General features: G+C 48.9%; 1 protein-coding gene and 1 pseudogene across 4 annotated transcripts in view; one reads left to right on the forward strand and one right to left on the reverse strand.

Moving 5' to 3' along the window:
• Positions 1-978: 978 nt before the first annotated feature.
• The window catches only part of ELOVL5 (ELOVL fatty acid elongase 5), a 70,498-nt gene continuing 54,046 nt past the window's right edge, over positions 979-17,430 (forward strand). For 2 of the 4 annotated variants that reach the window (XM_089918618.1, XM_022582138.2), the window contains exon 1: positions 980-1,152. The gene's annotated coding sequence lies outside the window, so the exon portion shown is untranslated. Of the gene's footprint in view, positions 1,153-3,021; positions 3,110-17,430 lie in introns of those variants that run through there. The other 2 variants (XM_089918619.1, XM_030759758.2) reach the window with 2 other exon arrangements.
• LOC111178961 (large ribosomal subunit protein eL22 pseudogene) lies at positions 7,696-11,877 on the reverse strand (annotated as a pseudogene).

Raw genomic sequence — 17,430 nt, forward strand, 5'->3', positions numbered from 1 at the left:
GTTAAAAATCTTGTTATGTGTTTATGTTTACATTATCTCATTTGTATATAGTTTGTACACCTGTATTCTTAAGGCAATGGGCAATGGCCGAGGTCCTGGAACGGCTGGCACATGATAAACATTGTAAATACGTAAATGAATAAACTTGCCTACATTAAACAGTTGACCATGTTGGGTCCGGGGCATGGGGTAATAGAAATACAGCCAGAGGGCACTGGGAGAAAGGCTTAATTTCTGGGGCTGGATATGGGGAAAGCATAGGATACTAGGATGATGAAGGCCTTAAGTTATCCAAATATCAATGAAAAACAGCAAGGATCTTCCACTTGTGCCCTGAGCACAAAGCACTTTGTCTTATATGCTTAAACCTGTCTAGCTGAAAATACGTCACTTGCTCCACTACATTTTCTCCTTCTACAAAAAGTCTTGAGGAGAGATGGAGTTGGTAGTGATCACTAAGGGAAAATCAGAATCCCTAAGAAAAATCACGGTAAATCTACCCACCAGGAGTTAAGCTATAGCATCAGTTTTGAGCGCTTTTTTGTTGTTGCCTTATCTTGTTCGCGCCGGTGACCTCTGCAGGCATTTAACCCTATCATCCAAAACCAAGAAGAACTGGCTCCCTTGCAGAACCCGCGAGGAGACTGCACCAGAGTGGGCTGCTGCTGTCCAAACGCGGCCACACAACCTCGCCACGCCTGGCACTAAGAGAATCAGAGTTCAGGGCACCGGGAACTTCACTGGTGCTATTGCGCAGGCTCTGCGTTCCACGCAGGCTTATTAGGAAGAAAGGGGATAAAATCGCCCAGAGACACGTGAACCGGAGGGGACCAACCCAGACCACGGTTCCCCACTGCGTCGGATTCTGGAATTTACAATCACGAAAGTTCTATTGTCTCGCGATTGGCTCCGGAGCCGCATGACATCATAGCGCTTGATTCGGCCTCCCGGCGGCGATTGGCTGGCCGCGCCATTGTGACGTCACGGTCAGCCCACGTTCAGATTGTAGATACCCGGAGCCTTCCTCTTCCCATCCCGGCGGCTGCTGCTGGCCCGGCACTCCCTCCCGCCTCCTCCTGGCTCGGCTGGCCCCGGGCGCTGCCGCCGCCGCCTCGCCGCTTCTTGGAGCCGCAGCCACCCTTGGCCTAAGAGGTAAGCGGGCGGCTCCAGGAAACTTCGCCCGGCCGCCGCTCGGCCATGACACCCGCGCCGGCGCGCGGCCCGGACCGAGGGTTGCGACCCACCATTGGGTCCTGAGCCCGGTGCGCACGAGCGACTGCCGGCTCGGCCCGCGCTGCGCCCGCGTGGCAGAGGAGTTCGGCAGCTCCGGGGGCGCTGGCCCGCTCCCGGGCGCGATGGCGGGCGGGGTGAGAGCTGTGCGGGCGTCTCAGGAGTTTACGCGCGGTGCTGTCTCACCTGTTCGGCGGTGGAAGCAGTCGGCGGGCGGTGTGCACGCTGACGGGCGCGGCGGGAACGCACCCGGCGCGCCGACGGGAAGTAGGGCGGGTGGGCTCTTGCTCTCGGGTCTGCCCGCCCGGGCGGGATGAAGGCGCGGCCGGAGGTCGGGGAAGAGCCCCGAGAGCGATCGCGCTTCCTCAGGGGAGAACAAAACCCGAGGGAGCTGGGAGAGCTGCCACGGGGTCGCAATGCGCGGGTCGGTGCGCGGCGCCTCCGGCCTTTCCTTTTCTCTCTTACCGTCCCGCCTCTGCCCCTCGGAGTGGGAGCCCGCTAGCCCGGGAACGCTTCGGTTTTTATTAAAACCAGATAACTGTAGCCCGCGGATCCTCGGGGAGGCCGGTGGGGAAGCGCGGGGGAGGGGACTGGAGAGCCACCTGGGAGACCCTAGCTGGAGTCTGAGCGCGGGGGCGGCCGGGGAAGCCCTGGGGTCGCGTGTGCTGCGAGTGGCAAGGAAAAGGCTCTTTTACAGTGTACACGCAATAAGACTCGGCCCCCACCCCATCCCCGCTGTCTGCACGCCCGCCTCGGGGTGGAGGGAGTCGTGCCTGGAGCAAGGCTTGTTCTTTTAAACTGTGTCTTGCAACCGTTCCGTGCCCTTGCACTTTTAGGTTGATGGTTTCCCCTGCTCACGATTGTAGTTCAGCTCAGCTCCTGGCTTCTTGATTGCAAATTGGATAATGCATTTGGTCCACTTTGGGGTGAGGGGTGAGGAGTCCCGTATGGAAGAATCCAGTGCATGACTTGTGAGCTGGGCTGCGGAACCTAGGCATGCGGCGGGAGAATAGTGGGGAGCGAGCAGCCTTAATTCTTTAATAGCGGGCCCCGTGGCAGGAAGTGCTTTCTTTATAGGGTAGGACGAAGAGCTAACGTTGCTTGTTAGGCTTTGTAACTTGTTCGCCTAACCATTCCGTAGATAACCTGTTGGTGTGCACTTGTTTTGCTTGCACCACCTCTCAGCCAACAGCGTTCGGTGCATAATCTCAGATAGGGACACAGCCTATCTGTGGACGAACACTTTAACTTTCCATCTGCTGTTAGGGATAAGCGGATCACTTTTTTAGTTCGTTCGGAAGCTGCCTGGGATTCTCCAAGGAAAGCTCCGTACTTGAAAGAGAAATGTCACTCATGTCCCTTTTAGATTCTTACCCCAGATTATAACTTCTCATTGCCAGGAATTTTTTCTGTACAGTTCCTCTTTTTTATATTTCTTTTCTGTTTCTAACTGAAGAGAAAAGGGAGAGTGTTATTGATGGTTACAGATGGTTAATTTTACAGAATATAGAACAGAACTGGGCTGAAAAGTGAAAGTAAAAAGTGTATAGATTTGATGGCCAAATTTTCTTCAAGAAAAGTACATCATAAGTTCAGACACTGTCCTCACCCTCTTGACTCAATTTCCTCGTCTGTCCACAGGTTTCACGTTGCAGAATTGTTAGGGATTCCAAGAGATGACACAGTTGAAAGTGCCCAGCATGGGTTTGATAAATGTTTCTTCTTCACTTATTTTTCTTCTTGGGGAAGGGGAAGTGAGGTTTAGGGGGTGTGGCCAAGGATACAGCTGGAGAATCTCAAGTAACTGGGAAAATATTCAAAACTAGGTTTTCACAGACACTAATGCCAGCATTCCTGCAAAGTCACTTTTGAAAATGAGGTGAGTTATCTCCTTCCCTGGGATCGACTGAGCTTCCTTTTTCTTTTTTTGTGCGGGAGGGGTGTCAGAATTCTTAATTTTTGGATGTCTGCAAGGATCTTTTTTCCACTGCCCCCTCTTTTCCTCTTAGCATAACAGTTGATTGCCCTCCTGTTTGTAGGAGTGAGTATCGGTACTTGGGTGTCTTATTTCCAACTTGAATTATACAAATCAAGGCAAAACTGTTTACTTTCCTTTAGGGTGACTTTGATGCCTAAGTAGATAGTAGAGAGTGTGAGTGATGGTTTTATTTCTTTCTTACTCGGGGCCACATCCTTCCCCTAAGAAAATTTGTAATTAAGTCTAATACCTCTTTTATGCCTACTAACTCTTTTACTGATGGGATAATCTTTCCATTAGTTAGTTCCCAAAATAGGTCTGTCTTTGCATGCATTCAGTTTCAGGTATTACTGATGTGAGCACCTTCCTATTAATAGTTGCTTTCCGTACATAATTCTTACAGCCTCCCTGTGAGAAGTGCTATCCCCTACCTCTTTTATAAAGAATTGAGAACTAAGGCCTAGAAATGCCAAGTGACTTGTCCAAATCACATAGCTCTGTCTTCTGTAACATACATGCTCCTTCCTCTGTCCTTGCTGCTGGGAGGATTTGGTCAGTGGGCTCTGCCCTTTATGTAACTCTGTTACTCTGTAACTTAAAACTCTAACCTCATGATTAAAGGTCCATCTTCGAGCCATCCAAGATTAACAATTTGCCATTTTTAAATCTGTGTCAAGTCTATTCCTTCCTTTTAGCCCACATTTGATTTACTCTCTTTATTAATTAATTGACTTGTCAGTTACTGAGTGTGTACTGTGTGTGTGTGTCTTGGGGGAAGAGGTTGTATACAAAGCTGAACGACAGTTTCTGACTCCAAAGGGCTTCCTGAATGAGTTTACACTTTAATCCTTTTATACCCATACTTAATCTGCACCTTCTACTAGAAGGGTATCAGAAGCAGATTTCCAGGGGGCTTGTCTCACTGTTTCTGGGAAAGCTTTATGGCAGAGCTCACCATGTTAGATGTATCAGTGCCTAGCACTGATGGGCCTGTTTTTCGTGCAAGAGACAGAAAACCCAATGCAGATGGGCTTAAATGACCATCTGACCTGAAAAGTCCCATAGGCAGAACTTTTGCTCTGTTTCTCTGAAGTCTCCTCAGATGTTGGTTATGTCCATAGGCTGATTTTGCAAGATGACTGCCAGCTAGTCTGGACCCCTTATTACCATATTCTCATGTGGGAACTTCCCTTCCCACCACCTTCCAAAGAGGGTCCTTGCCCTTGAGGTGATTGATTTTGGCTTTGGTTACTTGAAGTAATAACTAAAACAATGAAATCTGATAACCTGGGGCCCATCCCAAACTGAGGAAGTGGATTTAAATCTCATCTCACCTACCTGGCTGCTAACTACACTTTCAGGAAGGGCCTCTGTGGACATGGGGGGTGTGTCGGCTATAAGGGCCTCCAAGGATGTCAGGCCCCATCAAAGAGATGATTGGATTAAATGAAACAGAACTGAATCAATATTTGAATTTCACTTTACCCGTCATAGAGGAATCTTATGGGCGCACAGAGGTCAGAGGGTGGGCATTCTAGGAGAGGGAGTTTGGAGAGCAAACAAGTGAATCATTGGGCATTAAAGCAAGTAGCCCAGTTGCCTGAAGCTAATAGGGCAGAAGTGGAAAGAAAGGTTAGAAAGGCAAGTTGGCGCAGTGGTTGAGAGTTCGCCTGCCGATGCAGGGGACACGGGTTCGTGCCCCGGTCCGGGAAGATCCCACATGCCGCGGAGCGGCTGGGCCTGTGAGCCATGGCCGCTGAGCCTGCGCTCTGCAACGGGAGAGGCCACAACAGTGAGAGTCCCGTGTACCGCAAAAAAAAAAGGGGGGGGGGGCTAACTTTTATTAAACTTAGTACATATCAAACTCTGCATTGAGCCCTTTTATGTGGGTTTATCTCAAGTACTGTTAATTGGTACTGTGAGCATTCCCACTTAACAGATGAGGAAATGGAGGCTCAGAAGTTTTAGTCTTGCCCAAGGTCACAAATCATTCCAGCCTGGGTGGACTTGACCCAGTAGCCTGCTGTCTTTCCTGAGATGTTGGGTAACAGGACCGCTGAAGCTTTTGAACCAGAAGGAGTGCGTTGTGAATCCTGTGTTCCAAGAATATGAGTGTGGTCAGAGTACGTGGTGGGGATTGGCGAGGACGGACACCGGGGCTGTGTGGGGGTGGACTGGGAGGCTGTTGGAGGCCAGGGCAGTGGTGAGGCCTCACCTGGAGCCACAGCCATGAGCACAGACTGCAGCGAGCTAATCACATGAGGTTGTTTCTAGGACAAGATCTACGCAACTTGGAGACCAGCTGGATTGAGGGCCAGCAAGAGGAAGGGCGCTCTCAGGCCTGGGAGTTAGAAGAAATGCGGTGTCGTGGGGGAAGAGGGAGGAGGCTTTGTCCTCAGGTGGAAACATCTTAAGGGCCCACGTTCCATCCAGACAGGCCCTTTCTCCCCCTGTCGGGCCCGCGGTCCTCTTTGCAGCTGGTGTTTGTCCGCCACTTTACAGGTGTGTGTTTCCACCACATTTCATCCGTTTTCAGGCAGTTTTTCACATTTTCACATATCTGGGTAGAGATGCAGCTTACAGTCAGTGGCATGGTAAAATCACACAAGCCGTCTTTCGCATTTTAATATTACTGAAATCAGGATGCTTCCCAGCTTTTAATGACGTATTGTTGGTGAGAAAAGTAAAGTCTCAGTATTGCTGAAGCTCATGGAGCCAGTTGCTGGCAGAGCCAGGAGTGAGAACCAAGGCCTCTGGGTTCCTCTCACCCACTGAGTTACCTCAGCTTACGTAAGAGATACTAAAATAAACATTGCCTCCTAATACAGGATTATGGTAAAGCACACGCATATTTCTTTGTTATTAAAACGGAAGTAATCTGAGAGGTTTGGAAGGCACAGTGGTTCAGGTAGAGTGCCTCATCCTTGTATAGAGCCCGGCTGCCCTGGTTCCCTATCCTAAACTTGCCATCAGCCTTAAGAAAATCAATTCTGGGCATTGGTCCCTTTCTTTAAAAATAAACAGTTACACCAAGGTGATTTTCAAGTCTGTCTCAGAACGAAAATTTTTTATTTTCACTTTTGCCGAGAGCAAATCCTTTGTTTCTGTTTGACCAGGGATAGAGAATGAAAGTTGAAGTCATTTAGGTCTCAGTAAGGTAGATGTCAGAATCAGTGATGGAAATTACAGTTTTCTCCTTAAGAGGTTAATCGTAACTGCTGGAGATGTTCCGGCCTAGCAGAGTGAGTTGTTCAGGAAGGTAGACTGACCTCATTTTGAGTTTCTGTCATAGAATCCCTCCTCCCACCTGATCCCGATTTCAACCCCTAAATGTTATCATTACCAAGCTCTTTGATTCCCACTGGCATGTTTCCTCTACGGGGACACTTTTATTTGACTTATGCATTTGCTTTTGGAATTGTGTGGCCCCTGGATTGAAAATATTCATACTTGGTGAGTTTTTAGGAAGACTGAATCCTTATGCTTCCTATTTAAAGCACAGTTGTGTGCGATGTCTCAGTATTCCTTGTATCTTAAGTTAGACTTTGGTACCTTTTGTTTGATGAATGTTTTCTTGCTGACTGGGATTTAGGAAATAGTTTTTCACTTAAGATTTTTAGTGCTGGGACTCTCATGCTTTCTGCAGTTAGAATAACCATTTTCTTTTTTTTGCGGTACGCGGGCCTCTCACTGTTGTGGCCTCTCCCGTTGCGGAGCACAGGCTCCGGCCGCGCAGGCTCAGTGGCCATGGCTCACGGGCCTAGCCGCTCCGCGGCATGTGGATCTTCCCCGACCAGGGCACGAACCCGTCCACTGCGCCACCAGGGAAGCCCCTAGAATAACCATCTTCTTGAAACACCTGCAGTTTCAAAGGACAGTCCTAACACTAGGTTCACGCCCTCCTGCTAGCACACGCCCTCTGCCCATTTCTTTCCCCATTGTCAACAGTTTTACTGTGTCAGAGCTAATCTCTGATAAGTGTATACTAAACAGACCTAATTAAAGCCACACTGGAGAATTGGCCACTCTGGTCCTTATTTTATATGAGTTGTTCTGAACCCCAGAGTACCTGTTCCTTCTGTCTTGGGATAGCACACACTCCTACAGAGTAATTGTGAATTTCTCCTTCCCCAAAGAAGAGTTCTTATGACGCCGAATTCAATGATTATTCATTTGCTTCCCTGGGAAGTTTGGCCGTGCGCTGTACGTCCCTTGAGGGTAGCGTTCAGGGTACCTCTGCTTCAGGTTTTGGCAGAAGAAATACATTACCTTAATATCTACAGGAGTTGTTGACACCTCTATCTGCCCTGTTTGTGAGCTGATATGTACCTCTGTGAAAATTTGAGCTTACTTCTTACAAAACTTCCGAATGTTTAGCTTTACTGTGGATCTGAGGTGCATTTATTAAGAGCATCTACTGTGCTTTTTTTTAAAGTTAGCAAAGCTATAGGAAGGGGATTGGCAAAGAGGCCTTTCAGGTTAGCAGCTGCACAGGATAGGGACCCAGCTCTGCCCCACAAGGCTGGGCAGGCTCCGGCAGGCCAGTCACTGCACCTCTGAGACTTCTGTGTAGAACTTGCAGGTGATAATACCTGTGCCTCCTTTGGAGGGTGTCCAGACTATCGATATTATACATAAAAGTTAAGTAGGGGACTGACTTAATTTGATGTGCGTAGTTAAAAAATAATCCCTCTATTGGATAGGATGTTCACTGAAGCATTGTTTACTCAGCTGACTCAATCTTCTGTTATAATGTTCTTCAGAAGAATAAATGACACTGCAGTTGGGCAATGTTTGCAACTTATGAAGAGAATGAGGCTGTTCTGTGGGTGCTAAATACACTACATGCCAGGCGCTTTTCTAAGGTGCTCTACATCTGTCAATTCATTTTGGCCTCACCAAACTCCCCATGAGGTAGGTACCCCAGTTTTACAGATGAGAAACTAATACACAGAAAGGTTAAGTGACTTGTTCAAGGCCTCCCAGCTAGCAGGTGACAGAGGCCGGGTTCAAACCCAGACTGGTTGAGGGCATCCAGCGTCGGTTTCCTTGTCTGACCCCAGCGCAGCCTGGGTTTGATCTACAAGGTGTATAAGACCTGAGGGCTGTGGGTTGGGAGGGAAGGGCACCCACATCCTCCAGGCAGCCTCCATCTGCGGATTGTCTGATCTCCCTTGAGTAGAGGTGTACATCCTGTGTGTTTTGAGAACATCTGGGTCATTCTGACACAGGCCTGGTTAAAGGCTGCTTGTTCGGGCTGTTCAGAATAACATCTTCCCCAGCCCTTCAGTCCTCTTGGGATTCTTACTGTTTTAGGACTTCCTCGTTTTCTTTCTGGGTGTGGGTCACTAGGTCTGACAACATTATGATGGCTGTTAAGTACCATAATTCCTAAAATATGAGGATCACAAAATTCACAGAATTGTTTATATATTAACATGGAATGTTACCAGGTGATAAAATAACTGTTGGCTTTAGACACTCTGTAGAGGACATGATAGATTGATTGCTGGGTTGTGTTTGCTTTTAAAAATGCCAGATCGTACCAGGCTTTTTTCTTTTTGAAACACATTTTAACCCTGCCTGTTCCTCCCATTCCCACCCCCCCACACACACCTGAACAACAGTTATAAAATATGGAGGTTTAGATTGAGTTTTTAAGAAGAAATGTGTTTTCGTGTCACACCCTTATTTATGTTACACAGATTTGAATTAAAATCTAAGACATTTTCTCTCCAGGGGGGTACATAACTTATCTTTGTTAATTATATTTCTCCACCCTCTTTTAATTTCAACCAAGGCTGTAAGGCTGCCTTTGTATATTTTGTATGAATTAGCTTGGAGAACATGACTATTTATTTTGAATATTCAAGTAATCACGTCAGTTAATCAAGTAATCATATCAGGCTGTGGTCAGCTGCTTAATGTTGCTGAAAAGCCGCTTGAATGTTTGTCTCCCAGCTATCTGCAGTTGCAGTCTGATTTGTATGTTAGAAATGGGGTGGAAGTAGAGCTCGGCCTCTTTAAGCTGGGTCTTTAAGGGACCAGTTAGAGGCTTGCAGAGGATCTCATATCCAGATCTGTGCGGCCTTCCATTGTCTGCAAGTTTGTTTCAGCCAAGAAGGCGGTTGTCCTGTGAAACAGGTCGGAGCTTCTCCAAATACCCCCTTAAAGACAGTGTTTCAGGACTTCGTGAACCCAGGAGAATGCTGTATGTGCTGGGCTTGTTATGGCAGATCCTTTTTGTTTTCTTTGCAAGGCGCGGTAGGTTTGGAAGAGGCTCAGCGACCCAGAGGAAGGTGGCTGCGAGTGCAGAGTGAGGTGGGTGCTCTACATTGAGCCCTGGTACAGAGCTCCATGCTTGAGTTTACCATCTTTTAGGAAATGGGACTGGCATATTTTAAAGTGCTTCCCGAAATTCAAGATGTAGGTGAATAGTTGCAAAGTACTGTTGGAAAACCAATCTCAGTGGGTGATTTACTTAACCCATGGATTCAAGTATTCACCCACCCACCCAACCCATTGTCCATCTCAGACATTTCTTTTTTTTTTCCTAAATTTTATTTAAGAATTCATATAAAATACTCCAGATAGCTGAGTTTCAGTCCTCATCTTCCTCCTCTTATTCATCTTGATTAATCTAGAAGTAACGTTAACTCACAACTTTCTTTCCTGTTAGCAGCTGTGCATAACCGATCACGTAGATGATGATTCTTCAAATATTTTTTCGTGAGATATTTCAAATACTTTTTGGAAAAAGGCACCTCGGAAGTTACAGTGATTTTGCTTTTGCTTCTTTCGATTGTTATAACACCTCCTCTGAGATTCCCAGCTTTTCCATGCACTTTCATTCTTTCCTGAAGGAACTGCTCAAAATTGGCAGCATCCATGATTCCATCTTCTACAGGATGGGCACAGTCAAGAGTAAACTTCTGGACCTGCTTTTTCTTGCCCCCCTTCGCCACAAGCTTTTTCCATGCTTGCACTTTATTTATTTATTGGTTTTTAAATTTATTTATTTAGGGCTTCCCTGGTGGCACAGTGGTTGAGAGTCCACCTCCCGATACAGGGGACACAGGTTCGTGCCCCGGTCTGGGAAGATCTCACATGCTGCGGAGCGGCTGGGCCCGTGAGCCATGGCCGCTGAGCCTGCGCGTCCGGGGCCTGTGCTCCGCAACGGGAGAGGCCACGACAGTGAGAGGCCCGAGTACCGCAAAAAAAAAAAAAAAAAAAAGTAAATTTATTTATTTATCTTTGGCTGCGTTGGGTCTTCGTTGCTGCACGCGGGCTTTCTCTAGTTGTGGTGAGCAGGGGCTACTCTTTGTTGCAGTGGCTTCTCTTGTTGTGGAGCACAGGCTCTAGGTGCATGGGCTTCAGTAGTTGTGGCATGTGGGCTCAGTAGTTGTGGCTCACGGGCTCTAGGGTGCAGGCTCAGTAGTTGTGGCACACGGGCTTAGTTGCTCTGCGGCATGTGGGATCTCCCGGACCAGGGCTCGAACCCGTGTCCCCTGCACTGGCAGGCGGATTCTTAACCACTGCGCCACCAGGGATACCCCAACGCTTGCACTTTGACAAGCCTTTCAGAATCTGAAAAGACCTTTCCAAGAACACATCCTACCTCCCTTCATGTCTCAAAGAACTTCACCTAAAACTTGTATTAATTGGGTCAATTTTTCAAACATTTAGCTTTCGACAGAAGTCACTCTTTTTTTTTTCTTTCCCTAACATGTCTTCCTAGTAACAACCAAAAGGGCTGCTTTAAAATCTAGCCCCAGAAATACACAATCAGCAAGTAAAAGACCTGCCAGCAGTGGGCTCCATACCTCCCCCCATGGTTTTAAACCAAAAGTGTACAAACGCCTAGAAGCCTTAAAAGCCCACCCAGGCAGAAAGATGCAGGTGAGCCGACAATGTTAACAAGGGCATCCCAACAAAGGAGGAGGGTAGGAAGACTTTCTTACAGTGACCTGGGAGGAGAACGATCTGCAGCCAGAGTGACGTGAGGGCGCCGCACGGCCCAGGCCCAGCCTGGCTGAGAGCGAATGGAACTGGGCCCTCCCCCAACACCCAGAAGGGTCTGTAGAGCTGCACCCTGAAGATCTAACTTCCTCCACAGTGGCTAAAGGGTCCTCTAACCCGGGCCTCCCTCTGAAAACAGGCCGACCAGGTCTAACTTCCATGGACCTTCCCACTGGTCCCCAGGGATGGCGGGTCCCCACTTTCCCCGCCCTCCGCCCAGGTAACCAGGCCCAGGCCTTGGCTGCCTCACGCCGGCCGGGCTCCAAGGGCCGCTGACCGACCCAGGCTGCAGTCGCTGCCCCCCGCTGGCCACAGGCAGGGCCCTGAGCGCCAGCCATGGCCTCTGAGAGTCCCGGGTCTCCCCCTCACGTGGGGGCCCCGGCGGCCGCCCCAGCCTGGCCCCGGCAGGATGCTGCAGAGCACCATGTGCTGCAAGCTGTCAGCCACGCAGGGCGCGGGCGGGCGAGGCCCTCGTGCCTCCCCCCAGCCGGCTCCCCCCTCATGCGGAGTCATACTCCCCACCCCAGACTTTTATTTCTAATCCACTTCTTTCTTTTGAGCTCCAGGTTCAGAACTTCTCATCCGCTGATTCACCTGGTTGCCCTCCAAACCTGTCTCCTGTTGGCCAGCATGGCCAGGAGCACCGCCATCGCCTGTGTGCCCAGGCCGTCAGGCTGGCAGCACTGCCTGGGTCCTTCTCCTGTCAGCTGCATCCTTCCCCCGCTCCCTCCAACCATCAAGTCACCAGGTGTCCATTCGGGCTCTGCCCTGTCCGCAGCCCACCAGTCCTTCCTAGGTGCCTGGTTTCCCCCTCCTCCTTCCTGCCTCCCTGTGTTCTGCTCCCAACTGTGCTGTCACAGAGGTCTTGTGACAGGTTAATGGGATCATGCGCTCCACCCTAACACCTTCGTTTACTCCCTGTTAGGGCCACCCTTGATCCAGCATCGTTTCCTGCCGGCACTTTTCACTCTGCACACACCACAGACTCACATCTCCCCAGATGTGCCTTGTAGGCTGTATTTGGATGCTTCCTCAATTGCTCCGCACCGACAGAAACACAAAAGCAAAGCAAACTAAATAACAGAAAAGGCCCTGTTCTTTGTAAGTCAAACTCATACAGCCTAGAACCTTTGATGCTTTTGACTCGATTAGATGTTCCCACCCCTTCCGGCTTGTGTAACCTTGGTTATACATGACTAACTAACCTCTGTGTGCCTCAGTCTCCTCATTCGTCAAGTGAGGCTGACGAGTGCTTTCCTTCTGTCTCTGCTCAGCGTCTGGCACGCTCCCCGCGTATCCTTGGTACCTGTGTCCTGTCTGGCATGTAGTAGGTATCTGCCAATTATTTGCACGAATGTCTCTAAATATGTACCTTTCAAGTACGATAGTTCTGTAACCTGTGCTTATGGCTGTGTGAAGGTGAGTATGCCTCAGTAGCCTGAGAGGCCTGAGGCTTCGTAACACTGCACAGAGGAGGGGCCCACCTGGGGAAGCGGGCTCTGGGGCACTGGTTTCCCTGCTTAGGGTTGCTGTTCCCCCAACCAGGCTGAGGGAGTAGAGCAAATTGCTAGACATCCCACCTGCCCAGGAGCAGAGGATGTTTTTTTAATGTCTGTGTTAAAGGACCTTGCTTATTTGCGTATTACCTTGTAGAGCTTTTAGGTGGAGTAAGCCAGTGATAGAGTACACTGGTGACCCTGTGCCCGAGGAAGGAAGAGGATGAACTCTGGTGTCTAGGCTCTGAACTATTCCCTGATCAAGTAATGGTAGAAACTGACACTTTTTTTTTTTTTCTTTTTAATCGGGGTACAGTTGCTTACACTGCTGTGTCAGTTTCTGCTGTACAGCAAAGTGAATCAGCCATACGGATACGTATGTCCCTTCTTTTTTGGATTTCCTTTCCATTTAGGTCACCACAGAGCTCGGAGTAGAGTTCCCTGTGCTATACAAGAGGTCCTCATTAGTTATCTATTTTATACATAGTGGTGTAGACACTCTTTTTAACTTTATTTTGGTTGGCCGCAGCAGTGAGCCAAGGTTAAGGTAGCCCCGTGTAGCTTGGACTGAGTCTGTCTGCATCAGTAACCACGTGGTCATCAATTCATTGACCATCCCCACTTATTCACCGTAGAGGAGTTCTGTGTGCTGCCCTCTGCTCGGGTGCATGGATCCCGCAGAGACACATGACAGTACACCTACTGACAAATAGATTATAATCCAGTAGAAGAGGTGAGGTATGTACTTGATGCAACAGATAATTACTGGTGCTGTGGATATGGCTGTGTGTGTTGCAATTAAATTTGAGTGCAGGCGACAGGGATTCCAAAATAATGATGGTTCCAATAATGGCATCTCAAAACAAGGTATTGTATTTCCCATAAAGGGCTGGAGAAAGGTACAGGTATGACCCAGCTGTAGGCTCCTAGCTCACTGTGTGTAAGGCTTAGAGGCAGCAGGATGGAGGGAGAGACAGAGGCAGAAAGGACAGAGGATTCATTCGTGCTTTCTCTTAGGGAAGTTCCCAGAAACTGCCCTTAGACAATTTTGCTTATGTCTGCTTGGCCAGAACCTTAAACGTGCAGCCACATGATGCTGCAAGACAGACCGAGAAATCTCATCTTGATTCTGGGTGGCTGTGAGCAGGTCCTTCTGCTCTATCCAGAATTTGGGTGACCACCCCCCAGTCTGTACCTAGGGTGGTAGATGAGGTTGACTGACGGTGCTGCCCGTGTGGAAGTTGCAGTCTGGAGGATCCTGACGGGGAACAGACACTACTACCACGGTGATGAGAACGGAGAGCGTAGTGTGGGGTGCTATGGGCGCAGACAGGAAGGACCCGTAAATCAGACCGGGAGGGCCGGGGAAGGGTGCCTGGAGAACAGGCAGACATCTGCCTGGTGGAAAGAGGAAGTAGGCATTCAGGCAAAGGCACTGAGGTGAGGAAGCAGGTAGCACATGACGAACTGATAGGAAAATCGAAGGAGGAAGCAGGGGTCTGGGGCCACCCTGAGGAGTTTGGACATTTTCCTAAGAGCCTTTAACTGGTTTTGAGGTGAGTAACCTAGAAAGATGCTTTTTGGGGAGTGGGGAGCAACGCAAGGCTGGAGTCAGGGACCCTCTATCGGGAGGGAGTGCACTAATCCAGTTGACGTGATGGTGACCTTGATTGGACAGTAACTTTGGGGGTTGAGAGAAATGGATACAAACCCCCCCAGTTCGTAGAACTGGGAACGGATTTAGACTAATTTGGGCTGCTTTTCACTGACAGATCATGAAAGCAAGGCTGTCAAGTGGCATGCCCGGGCCACACAGCTGGCTCAGGGTCATCCCTCTGCCTGAACCCTTTGTGTCACTGCTGAATGGCCAACTGGCGCAACAGGGCTTTGTGGGCATTCAGGGAAGGCAGAGAGAGGGCAGGTGGCATGTGAACTGGAGCGCGGTGTGCGTGTGGCTGTGGAGCAGAAGCCGGTGTGTTGGGTGCTCCCGGTTCTGCAGGTTGAGGACAGCGCTAGGGTACTTCAGGGAAGTAGTGTGAGATAATCCTGCAGGAGTGTTTCGAAATCATGGAAGGCTTTAATAGCAAATTAAGTGGTTTAGGCTCAATTCTTTTTTTTTTTTGCGGCATGCGGGCGTTTTGTGGCCTCTCCCGTTGCGGAGCACAGGCTCCGGACGTGCAGGCTCAGCAGCCATGGCTCACGGGCCTAGCCGCTCCGCAGCATGTGGGATCCTCCCGGACCGGGGCTTGAACCCGTGTCCCCTGCATCGGCAGGCGGACTCTCAACCACTGTGCCACCAGGGAAGCCCTAGGCTCAATTCTTTAAGCAGCGGGAGTCAGTTAACAGTTGGTATCAAAGGACTAACACAAGCTTGACAGCCAAGTCTGTGTTTAACCTTTGCCCCTCCCGGTGCCTTGTATCAGGCGCTTATGGTCAGCAGAATAAGGGCCCCCAGAGATGTCCGTGTCCTAATCCCCAGCACCCATGAATATGTGGGGTTATAGGCAGAGCAGCATTAAGGTTGCAGACGGAATTAAGGTTGCCAATCAGCTGACTGAAGCAGGGAGGGTCCTAGGTTATCCAGGTGGGCTCAGGGTAACCCCCAGGGTCCTTAAGTATGGAACAGGGAGGCGGGAGAGAAGTAGAAGGGTGGGGTGTGAGGAGACTTGGCCCAGTGTTGCTGGCCTTGAGATGGAGGAGGGGGCTGTGAATGGAGTGATACAGGCAATCCCTAGGAGCTGGAAAAGGCGAAGAAAAGGATTCTCCCATAGAGCCTCCAAAAAGGAACGCGGCCCTGCCCACACCTTGGTTTTAGTCCATTGAGACCCGTTTTGGACTTCTGACCCCTAAGATGCATTTGTGGTGTTTCAAGCCACTAAGTTTGTGGTCCTTGGTTATCTGATACAGCGGTCAGTACTTGTTTGCTGAGTGAATGAGTTGTGCTTTAAGATATCAATGTGACAGATTCATGCATTAGATGGACTGGATGAGGGGAGGTTCTGGAGGCCAGGGAGTTCATAGAAGATGGTTCTGGCAAAGAGGTGACGAGGCTGAGGCAGGCCGCGGTGGGGGAGTGGGTGACTGGAATCGCAGGGCCTGTTAACAAGCCTGAAGCCCTGGCTGGCCTGGGATCCATGCTGCGGGGTGGAGTGTGCTTTCAGGGCTGGATTCCTGGGAAGGTGATTGGGCAGGAAATCACCTGGAGTGAGTCAGGAGGAAGGGAGGCTTGGCTTGTTGGGTTTAAGGTTCAGAAGCATCTCATGTATGTAGGTGGAGAGAGCAGATGGAAACTGGCCCTTGAGCGTGGAGTTGGGGATACAGGATTGGGTGTCATTGGTCATGATTTATCTGTACCCTTTCTTTAAATTTTTCTGGTGAAGAGACTCAGCAGCCCTTTTGAAGAATCCAGTATGTTACATTCCTTAAAATTAAGAAGTTTTTCTTAGTGTTTTTTGCCTAAATTTTTTTGCGGCCATTTGAATTCTGTGACTCTTTTCTCCCCCGCTCCCATTTATTTATTTATTCATTCATTCATTCATTCATTTATGACTGCGTTGGGTCTTTGTTGCTGTGTGCGGGCTTTCCCTAGTTGCTGCGAGTGGTGGCTACTCTTCATGTGGGCTTCTCGTTGAGGTGGCTTCTCTTGTTGCGGAGCACGGGCTCCAGAGCGCAGGCTCAGTAGTTGCGGCTCACGGGCTTAGTTACTCTGCAGCATGTGGGATCTTCCCAGACCAGGGCTCGAACCCGTGTCCCCTGAATTGGCAGGAGGATTCTTAACCACTGCACCACCAGGGAAGTCCAATTCTGTGAATCTTTAAAAGATTTTTACTAAATAAAAATAAGTTAATACTAAATAATTGTTTTAAAAAACTAAAAATAACATCATCCATGACCCTTCCTTGCATATTTCACCCTGTGCTGCAGGTCATCTTCCCAGAAGCCTCTCTGGCTCCGGTTGGTCTATCACCCAGCTGGTCATCAGGGTCACACGCTTACCTACCCACCCCCAACCTGCCCCCGGGTCCTGACCCTATCAGATCTCACCCACTGAACTGGGGAGGATAGAGCCCTAAACAAAACTTGGCTTGTGTTGGAAAAGGGAAATGGATGGTACTTGCTAGAACATTTCCACATCTGTTTTTTAAAAATATCAATTTGCCACTGAACTATATATGTACTTATTTTAGACTTGGTTACTGAAAGTCCTGAAAGTTCTTGGTTTTTGAATTCCTTTGTTCTTCATAATGAACTTGGTTGTAATGATTGAAGTTACAACCTGTTTCCTGAGAAATGGGAGAGGGACCATTTCCGAGGAGCTGTGTAGAGTGTATTGACATTAGAGGTGTTTTACTTTGGCACCACATTGCCTTCCTACCTGTCTGTTGCTGCCGTCTTAGCACTCTGATCACTGTCCTTCTACTTGGTGGCAGTGTATCGAGTAATATAAGTTTAAAAGTTTTCAGTGAAGATTGTACTGAATATAAGTAAAAAAAAAAGCCTTTGAAGATGAGTTATGACTAATAATGATGTCCATAAACCACACATGAAAATCAGTTTAATTTCAGTGAGTTACTTACATTTCATTCTCAGAAAAAAATAAGATTAACACGAGATGTCATTCGTTCTAAGTTAACCAACTAAACTTTCTGTTCTCCCTTCCCTTTGCTCTTTGATTTGATTAAATAAGATTTGTGGGTGCTACCTGGT

This window comes from Delphinapterus leucas, chromosome 10 (assembly GCF_059928025.1).
Source record: "Delphinapterus leucas isolate spDelLeu-1000000601 "Yukka" chromosome 10, BTC_Dleu_Yukka2, whole genome shotgun sequence".
Lineage (NCBI taxonomy): Eukaryota > Metazoa > Chordata > Mammalia > Artiodactyla > Monodontidae > Delphinapterus > Delphinapterus leucas.